The sequence below is a fragment of the Channa argus genome, unplaced genomic scaffold, assembly GCF_033026475.1.
Source record: "Channa argus isolate prfri unplaced genomic scaffold, Channa argus male v1.0 Contig031, whole genome shotgun sequence".
Lineage (NCBI taxonomy): Eukaryota > Metazoa > Chordata > Actinopteri > Anabantiformes > Channidae > Channa > Channa argus.
In genome coordinates this window covers 227,289-237,500 of record NW_027125250.1, presented here as the reverse complement: position 1 = coordinate 237,500, position 10,212 = coordinate 227,289, and the positions used below count along the sequence as shown (strand labels likewise).

The 10,212-nt window shown below is 43.5% G+C and overlaps 5 non-coding genes across 5 annotated transcripts; all 5 read right to left on the bottom strand.

Moving 5' to 3' along the window:
• Positions 1-3,969: 3,969 nt before the first annotated feature.
• Positions 3,970-4,041, bottom strand: trnaq-uug (transfer RNA glutamine (anticodon UUG)). The gene has a single exon. It is a non-coding gene; the product is annotated as a tRNA-Gln (tRNA).
• A 1,953-nt stretch (positions 4,042-5,994) lies between these two features.
• trnal-cag (transfer RNA leucine (anticodon CAG)) lies at positions 5,995-6,077 on the bottom strand. Its single transcript has one exon. It is a non-coding gene; the product is annotated as a tRNA-Leu (tRNA).
• A 1,116-nt stretch (positions 6,078-7,193) lies between these two features.
• Positions 7,194-7,265, bottom strand: trnaq-uug (transfer RNA glutamine (anticodon UUG)). The gene has a single exon. It is a non-coding gene; the product is annotated as a tRNA-Gln (tRNA).
• Positions 7,266-8,712: 1,447 nt separating this feature from the next.
• On the bottom strand, positions 8,713-8,784 carry trnaq-cug (transfer RNA glutamine (anticodon CUG)). Its single transcript has one exon. It is a non-coding gene; the product is annotated as a tRNA-Gln (tRNA).
• Positions 8,785-9,322: 538 nt separating this feature from the next.
• trnal-uag (transfer RNA leucine (anticodon UAG)) lies at positions 9,323-9,405 on the bottom strand. Its single transcript has one exon. It is a non-coding gene; the product is annotated as a tRNA-Leu (tRNA).
• Positions 9,406-10,212: the final 807 nt, after the last annotated feature.

Genomic DNA, 10,212 nt, shown 5'->3' with positions numbered 1-10,212 from the left:
CTGCCCTCCTCCTGTATGGCCAAAAAAAGTCTGCAGAGGACAGGGGCCAGCAGGTGACTGAAATGCTGATAGAATTCAGCTGAGAGACCGTCCGAACCTGGGCTCCTTGATGTATTCAGGGCTAAGATTGCCTCTTTCACTTCTTCCAACTGGATGTTTTCATCACACAAAGCCGCATCCTCGTGACTGAGGGAGCAGCTAATTTTCCCAAGTACTTGATTTAACTTTATCTGTGATATCTTTTGCCTACTAAATAAATTGGAATAGAAATCTTGCACGGTTTGTAAAATATCCACTGAATCAGTATGTGTGTTACCCTCCGAGTCCTTTATTTCAGAAATATATGTTTTGGTCTGTTTCCTCTTTTCCAAACCCAGAAAAAATGCAGTACAGCGCTCACCTTTCAACATATGCTGCGCTTTGCTGCGGATCATTGCACCCCTGCATTTTCTCTCATCAAGGTGTCTCAACTGCTCCCTCAGCACAAGATACGTCTCCAACGGATGTCCACACCCAGCCTCAACCAACTCAAGCTCCTTTTTCAGGCGGTCCCTCAGCTCATCCTCCTCTCTTTTCTCTCTTTGTCTTTTCTCTCTGCTCAATGCGATGCAGCGCTTCTTGATTTTTAACTTAGTGCGCTCCCACCACTCAATGATGTCAACCACAAACTCACTTTGATCACATAGAGCAGAGAGAAAAGACTCCATTTTTGCTCTAAAAAATCCATCCTCTAAGAGGCTTGAATTAAAGCACCACAAGCCCCCATTCCTCTGCACCCTGCCCTCCCCTAGAGCCACTCTCAGAGAGGCATGATCACTCCAAGTGCAAAACTCATATTTACAGTTATTTAAAACCTTAACCAAACCTGACGCTAGCAAGCACAAATCTATTCTAGATTGTTTCAGCCTGCCCAACACCACTTGCCTGCGCGAATACGCACGGGTACCGGGGTTCAGTACTCTCCATGCATCCATCAAGTCACACTCTTCCATCCATTCAAACACAGCCGACCTACTAGTGTCATTCTTAAATTTATTGTTGACACCCACATCTATCCTAGCCAGTGTCACATTCCAGTCCCCTATCACCACCGAGCGATCATCTGTCCATCTTTTACAGCGCCTGAAAAAAACCCTCCTCTCTCCTTCACTATTTGGCCCATATAAATTCACAATTCTATATCTCTGACTCTGTTCAATTACATCAATCACCAGTAGCCTTCCCTGATCATCCTTAGCAATTTGCACGACACTCTCAAACAATCCAGGTTTTACAAAGATTGCTACCCCTGCAGTTTTGTCTGGGGAGAGAGAATAAAACAGATCCCCTCTCCAAAAGCACTTTATGCTTTTTATTATCTCAGAGGTCCACCTGCATTCCTGGACGCACAGGATGTCACACAGCATTTTCCCGCAAAGCTGTTCAATTCTCTCAATGTTTTTAAGACCATTCAAATTTTGAGAGAGAAGCAGCATTCCCAGAAAAAAAACTAAAATCGGCCCTGTCATTTTTTGGCATATTTCTTACCTTTATTTCTATACCCTCCCTCAGTTCCACTTGGCTTACCCTGCTGTGCCCTCTTCCTGACCTGTTTTACCCATTGGACATCCATCTCTAAATCTGAGTCCACGCTAGTAGCCTGGGGAGCCAGCAGGGCTACATCAGAAGTGGGTATTCGAGTGGTGGACTCTATTTCATTTCGAGAGTGAGGCTCATTCGGCTCAGGCCGGGGTGAGCCTAGCCAGCCCCCTTCAGGGCGACTCGCCGCATCCCCGCTCCAGTCCGCCAGCACATGATCCATACTGGATCCTAGCTCATCGACACCCTCATTTCTTATGCCCTCTTGCACCAACAAGTCAGCACTCTGTGACACCACCTCATCTCCAAGCTCATTCTCACTCTCTGTCTCGCTACCCAGGGCTGGCTCCTGTGCAGGCCTGACATTACTCCTCTCATCATCAGAGATGGAGTCCCGGTTTACCACCCCTTCCCCTTCACCTGCATTATGGCAATTACATTGCTCCGCTGGGGCATGGCACGCAACACACCTGTGCGCCCAGGCATCACACTCACGTGCATAATGACCCTGTTTATTGCATTGCATGTGAAAGCATGTGAAATCTGGGCAATCTCTAACTATATGCCCAGGCTGTAAACACATCCTACACACCTTAACCTGATTATTATGAATAACTCTGAAGTATTCTGGCCCTGTGGCCGTCATAAATTTTGAGGAATATGGTAATGACTGCACAGTTTCATTAAATTTAACTTTTACATATCTTGTTCCGTCCGCCACGTCAGTCCCAGGCCACAACCGTCTTTTAATAGGAGAGATTGCTCTCACTCCCCACACATCCAGTTTTTCTAAAATGTCCTCATCCGCAATATAGGCAGGCAAATTCAAAAATGACACCACCAATTCATCGATAACTAAAGTTTTTACCATCACCACTGCTCTACCCACTTTAAATCCATCTAAGAGTCTTTTCTTTCCAGCTTCGCTCTTGACCGTCACCTCATATTTATTCGGCCCCGTCTCCCGCAATGCAACGATGCCTCCACACACATCACGCATTGCTCTCAGCAGTTCCATTGTCTTAACTTTCTCTTCTCCCACCACCTCAGCCAATACAGTCAAGTCCCTATCATACCGCATTTCTTTCCGTGTCTCTGTCGCTCCACCCGGCTCCGAACGCGTGCTTACCCGTTCTCCCTGTTGTCTCTCATCTGCCGCCAAACAGTCATTCTCCATTCTCCGTCCAGGCCGCTCCTTTGCAATCTCCATTCTTTTCTCAATCTGCTTGACACCCTTATTCAGCGACTTCCTCGTCTCCTCCGCCAGCTCCAGCTCATTCCCTCTCAACGCGCTTTCCCCATAGACGCCACTTTTCTCCGTTTCCATTCTTCTCCTTCCGCTCTTGATGGATGAAATGTGCAAACTCGTCATCAGCCTATCTCTTTATCAGTTCATTGCTACCCTTGCCATCAGTGATTGATGCGTGAAGTATGGGATGTCTCAGGCAAAAAAGAGCTTGTTGATTAAGCCACTACACATCTATCAGCTGGTATTGGTGTTCTTCTGCCCTTTGCTGGGAAGACATCAATTCATAGAGCTTTAACATATGCATTCATTTTTTCAGCAAACTCCAGAAAAAGAGTTCTTAGAGTAACCAGTATCCAATTATTGCATTACATTAATTGAACCACGTCATTTGGTAGAGTACTAGAGTCATTGAATGGAGCACAACAGAAAGAACTGTTGCCAAAGTTGCCTGCATTTATTGCACATTAAATCCTGAGACCAGCAACACAGCTCAAAGGACGAGCTGGTTTTATTCGTCCTACACTATAACAGGTCCCACCGTAATTTGAACTCAGATCGCTGGATTCACAGTCCAGAGTGCTTACCTATACACCAGGGAATCTCCAGATGCTGCCAAATGAAGAATATGCGCACTGGAAATGTGAACAGTGTTACACAGACAACAATTGTAACAGTCTGTGGTTTTACTGAGCAGTCCTGAACACTCTGATGCTTGACAGGGGTTTCAAGGCTTATTGCATTTCACAGGGAGATATTTCAACTACTAGCCCTTATGACTCTGTTTGGGGTGAAACACAAAAATAGGGAAGCACTTGAAAACGAGGGGTAGGGTTATAAATTAGGAATTTGGGATTGTGTCTGGGATCGCACTTCATGCCCAAAATGTGTTTTTAGCATTATCTGAATGAGATCCGCAAGGATATTTACTTAAGAGTGTGTCTATCGTAAACCATTGTGCAACCTTTGCCTCATCTCTCTCCCTGTATTAGTTCTTTAAACACTTGCCATGAGTGTTGATTGCACAAAGTACTCTATGTCTCTGGAACAAGATGAGCTCGTTGACAATGCCACTGTGTGTCTCCCAGTTGGTGGAGTAACTGAGTCACTCATTGGGGCAAAAAAACCTACAACTAGCCAGCGGTAGGTTCCACCGAGATTTGAACTCGGATCACTGGATTCAAAGTCCAGAGTGCTCACCATTACACCATGGAACCATTTCACATTGTTAGGCTACTTTTGTTGAGCAGTTCCTTCCAGACGATTTGATTCATTTCAGTATTGTGTGCATATTGACAACTTGGAGATTGGGTGATCATGTAGCAAACTATAAAATTGTCAATACAAGGAAGTTTGGGTACATCTAAGCACTGTGTCACTCTTATCTCTGTGTGTGATGTTCATTGCATCTATCCAGATGAACTGTAACTTGTATAACATCAAAGTCTATGAATTCATCCAGGTAAGCAACATTGGAGAATAGGTGGTTCCCCACCTTTGACTACTGTGGGAGAATGTGTTTTCCAAGTGTCAGCTGTTGTCCATAAAATCCAACATTAGTCAGAAGTGGGATTCAAACCCACACCTCCAGGAGAGACTGTGACCTGAACGCAGCGCCTTAGACCGCTCGGCCATCCTGACAACGGAAGGTGGCGTTGTTTGGTACTCCAAAGAAATCCGAAAAGACAGCGTTTATTTTATGCGTAATTATTGTGAATCAAATGTGCAAACTCGTCATCAGCCTATCTCTTTATCAGTTCATTCCTACCCTGGCCATCAGTGATTGATGCGTGAAGTATGGGATGTCTCAGGCAAAAAAGAGCTTGTTGATTAAGCCACTACACATCTGTCAGCTGGTATTGGTGTTCTTCTGCCCTTTGCTGGGAAGACATCAATTCATGGAGCTTTACCAGATGCATTCATTTTTTCAGCAAACTCCAGAAAAAGAGTTCTTAGAGTAACCAGTATCCAATTATTGCATTACATTAATTGAACCCCGTCATTTGATAGAGTACTAGAGTCATTGAATGGAGCACAACAGAAAGAACTGTTGCCAAAGTTGCCTGCATTTATTGCACATCAAATCCTGAGACCAGCAACACAGCTCAAAGGACGAGCTGGTTTTATTCGTTCTACACTATAACAGGTCCCAACGTGATTTGAACTCAGATCGCTGGATTCACAGTCCAGAGTGCTTACCTATACACCAGGGAATCTCCAGATGCTGCCAAATGAAGAATGTGTGCACTGGAAATGTGAACAGTGTTACACAGACAACAGTTTTAACAGTCTGTGGTTTTACTGAGCAGTCCCGAACACTCAGATGCTTGACAGGGGTTTTAAGGCTTATTGCATTTCACAGGGAGATATTTCAACTACTAGACCTTATGACTCTGTTGGGGGTGAAACACAAAAATAGGGAAGCACTTGAAAACAAGGGGTAGGGTTATAAATTAGGAATTTGGGATTGTGTCTGGGATCGCACTTCATGCCCAAAATGTGTTTTTAACATTATCTGAATGAGATCCGCAAGGATATTTACTTAAGAGTGTGTCTATCGTAAACCATTGTGCAACCTTTGCCTCATCTCTCTCCCTGTATTAGTTCTTTAAACACTTGCCATGCGTGTTGATTGCACAAAGTACTCTATGTCTCTGGAACAAGATGAGCTCGTTGACAATACCACTGTGTGTCTCCCAGTTGGTGGAGTAACTGAGTCACTCATTGGGGCAAAAAAACCTACAACTAGCCAGCGGTAGGTTCCACCGAGATTTGACCTCGGATCACTGGCTTCAAAGTCCAGAGTGCTCACCATTACACCATGGAACCATTTCACTTTGTTAGGCTACTTTTGTTGAACAGTTTCTTCCAGACGATTTGATTCATTTCATTATTGCGTGCATATTGACAACTTGGAGATTGGGTGATCATGTAGCAAACTATAAAATTGTCAATACAAGGAAGTTTGGGTACATCTAAGCACTGTATCACTCTCATCTCTGTATGTGATGTTCATTGCATCTATCCAGAAGAACTGTAACTTGTATAACATCAAAGTCTATGAATTCATCCAGGTAAGCAGCATTGGAGAATAGGTGGTTCCCCACCTTTGACTAATGTGGGAGAATGTGTTTTCCAAGTGTCAGCTGTTGTCCATAAAAACCAACATTTGTCAGAAGTGGGATTCAAACCCACGCCTCCAGGAGAGACTGCGACCTGAACGCAGCGCCTTAGACCGCTCGGCCATCCTGACAACAGAAGGTGGGGTTGTTTGGTACTCCAAAGAAATCCGAAAAGACAGCGTTTAGCTTATGCGTAATTATTGTGAATCAAATGTGCAAACTCGTCATCAGCCTATATCTTTATCAGTTCATTGCTACCCTGGCCATCAGTGATTGATGCGTGAAGTATGGGATGTCTCAGGCAAAAAAGAGCTTGTTGATTAAGCCACTACACATCTATCAGCTGGTATTGGTGTTCTTCTGCCCTTTGCTGGGAAGACATCAATTCATGGAGCTTTAACATATGCATTCATTTTTTCAGCAAACTCCAGAAAAAGAGTTCTTAGAGTAACCAGTATCCAATTATTGCATTACATTAATTGAACCACGTCATTTGGTAGAGTACTAGAGTCATTGAATGGAGCACAACAGAAAGAACTGTTGCCAAAGTTGCCTGCATTTATTGCACATTAAATCCTGAGACCAGCAACACAGCTCAAAGGACGAGCTGGTTTTATTCGTCCTACACTATAACAGGTCCCACCGTAATTTGAACTCAGATCGCTGGATTCACAGTCCAGAGTGCTTACCTATACACCAGGGAATCTCCAGATGCTGCCAAATGAAGAATATGCGCACTGGAAATGTGAACAGTGTTACACAGACAACAGTTGTAACAGTCTGTGGTTTTACTGAGCAGTCCTGAACACTCTGATGCTTGACAGGGGTTTTAAGGCTTATTGCATTTCACAGGGAGATATTTCAACTACTAGCCCTTATGACTCTGTTTGGGGTGAAACACAAAAATAGGGAAGCACTTGAAAACGAGGGGTAGGGTTATAAATTAGGAATTTGGGATTGTGTCTGGGATCGCACTTCATGCCCAAAATGTGTTTTTAGCATTATCTGAATGAGATCCGCAAGGATATTTACTTAAGAGTGTGTCTATCGTAAACCATTGTGCAACTTTTGCCTCATCTCTCTCCCTGTATTAGTTCTTTAAACACTTGCCATGAGTGTTGATTGCACAAAGTACTCTATGTCTCTGGAACAAGATGAGCTCGTTGACAATGCCACTGTGTGTCTCCCAGTTGGTGGAGTAACTGAGTCACTCATTGGGGCAAAAAAACCTACAACTAGCCAGCAGTAGGTTCCACCGAGATTTGAACTCCGATCACTGGATTCAAAGTCCAGAGTGCTCACCATTACACCATGGAACCATTTCACATTGTTAGGCTACTTTTGTTGAACAGTTTCTTCCAGACGATTTGATTCATTTCATTATTGTGTGCATATTGACAACTTGGAGATTGGGTGATCATGTAGCAAACTATAAAGTTGTCAATACAAGGAAGTTTGGGTACATCTAAGCACTGTGTCACTCTTACCTCTGTGTGTGATGTTCATTGCATCTATCCAGATGAACTGTAACTTGTATAACATCAAAGTCTATGAATTCATCCAGGTAAGCAGCATTGGAGAATAGGTGGTTCCCCACCTTTGACTAATGTGGGAGAATGTGTTTTCCAAGTGTCAGCTGTTGTCCCTAAAATCCAACATTTGTCAGAAGTGGGGTTCGAACCCTCGCCTCCAGGAGAGACTGCGATCTGAACGCAGCGCCTTAGACCGCTCGGCCATCCTGACAACAGAACAGGCTTGGTTTGGTACTCCAAAAAAAAATGCGCAAAGACAGCATTTAGATTAGGCGTAATTATTGTAAATCAAATGTGCAAACTCGTCATAAGCCTACCTCTTTATCGGTTTATTGCTACCCTGGCCATCAGTGATGGATGCGTGAAGTATGGTATGTCTCAGGCAAAAAAGAGCTTGTTGATTAAGCCACTACACACCTGTCAGCTGGTATTGGTGTTCTTCTGCCCTTTACTGGCAAGACATCAATTCATAGAGCTTTAACATATACATTCAGTTTTTCAGCAAACTCCAGAAAAGGTAACCAGTATCCAAATATTGCATTATATTAATTGAACCACGTCATTTGGTAGAGTACTAGAGTCAATGAATGGAGCATAAGAGAAAGAACTGTTGCCAAAGTTGCCTGCATTTATTGCACATTAAAACCTGAGAACAGCAAGCCAGCTTAAAGGTCCAGCTGGTTTTATTCATTCTACACTATAACAGGTCCCATCGTGATTTGAACTCAGATTGCTGGATTCATAGTCCAGAGTGCTTACCTATACACCAGGGAATCTCCAGATGCTGCCAAATGAAGCAAGTGTGCACTGGAAAAGTGAACAGTGTTACACAGACACTATTTTTAATATATTTCAAATACTAACCCTTATGACAAAAATAAGGAAGCACTTGAAAACTAGGGTAGGGTTATAAAAGAGGAATTGGGGATTGTGTCTGGGATCGCACTTCATGCCCAAACTTGAATGGAATGCCCAAAATGTGTTTTTAGCATTATGTGACAGAGATCAGCAAGGATACTTAGCTAAGAGTGTGTTTATTTTAAACCATCGTGCAGGCTTGGCCTCATTTCTGTGCCGGTTTCAGTTTTTTTAGACTTGTCATGAGTGTTTAGTGCACATAGTATTCTGTTTCTGGAACAAGATGAGCTCCATGACAATGCCACTGTGAGTCTCCCAGTTGGTGGAGTAACCGAGTCAATCATTGCATCGAGAAAAGCTACAAGCTGCCAACAGTAGGTCCCACCGAGATTTGAACTCGGATCGCTGGATTCAGAGTCCAGAGTGCTCACCATTACACCATGGAACCTTTCCACATTGCTAGCTTTATGTTGTTGAACAGGTTCTTCCACACAATTTGATTCATTTCATTATTGTCTCCAACTTGACAACTTGGAGATTTGGCTGATCATGTAGCAAACTAAAAAAATGTCAATACGAGGCGGTTTGGGTACATCTAAGCACTGTGTCACTTTTATCTCAGTGTGTGATGTTCATTGCATCTATCCAGATGCACTGTAACTTGTATAACATGAAAATCTATGGATTTGGCCAATAGAGTCAGTCTCAAATAGACTCTCATTAGTGATTATAGGGCATAGATGAAAGACTACCTTTGATACGTAAGTAGAGGGGTGCCAAAGCCATGCTCCTTGAGCTCCACAGCCCTGCTTGCTTGTCAGCTATCCGTGCTTTACCCACTGCTCCTGCACTTTCTGTCTGATTGAACACACCTTATCCAGGTAAGCAGTCTTGGAGAATAAGTGGTTCCCCACCTCTGACGAATGTGGAAGAATGGATCCAATGTGTTTTCCAAGTGTCAGCTGTGGTCCCTAAAATCCAACATTTGTCAGAAGTGGGATTCGAACCCACGCCCCCAGGAGAGACTGCGACCTAAACGCAGCGCCTTAGACCGCTCGGCCATCCTGACAACAGAAGGGGGGGTTGTTTGGTACTCCAAAGAAATCCGAAAAGACAGCGTTTAGATTATGCGTAATTATTGTGAATCAAATGTGCAAACTCGTCATCAGCCTATCTCTTTATCAGTTCATTGCTACCCTGGCCATCAGTGATTGATGCGTGAAGTATGGGATGTCTCAGGCAAAAAAGAGCTTGTTGATTAAGCCACTACACATCTATCAGCTGGTATTGGTGTTCTTTTGCCCTTTGCTGGGAAGACATCAATTCATGGAGCTTTAACATATGCATTCATTTTTTCAGCAAACTCCAGAAAAAGAGTTCTTAGAGTAACCAGTATCCAATTATCGCATTACATTAATTGAACCCCTTAATTTGATAGAGTACTAGAGTCATTGAATGGAGCACAACAGAAAGAACTGTTGCCAAAGTTGCCTGCATTTATTGCACATTAAATCCTGAGACCAGCAACACAGCTCAAAGGACGAGCTGGTTTTATTCGTCCTACACTATAACAGGTCCCACCGTAATTTGAACTCAGATTGCTGGATTCACAGTCCAGAGTGCTTACCTATACACCAGGGAATCTCCAGATGCTGCCAAATGAAGAATATGCACACTGGAAATGTGAACAGTGTTACACAGACAACAGTTGTAACAGTCTGTGGTTTTACTGAGCAGTCCTGAACACTCTGATGCTTGACAGGGGTTTCAAGGCTTATTGCATTTCACAGGGAGATATTTCAACTACTAGCCCTTATGACTCTGTTTGGGGTGAAACACAAAAATAGGGAAGCACTTGAAAACGAGGGGTAGGGTT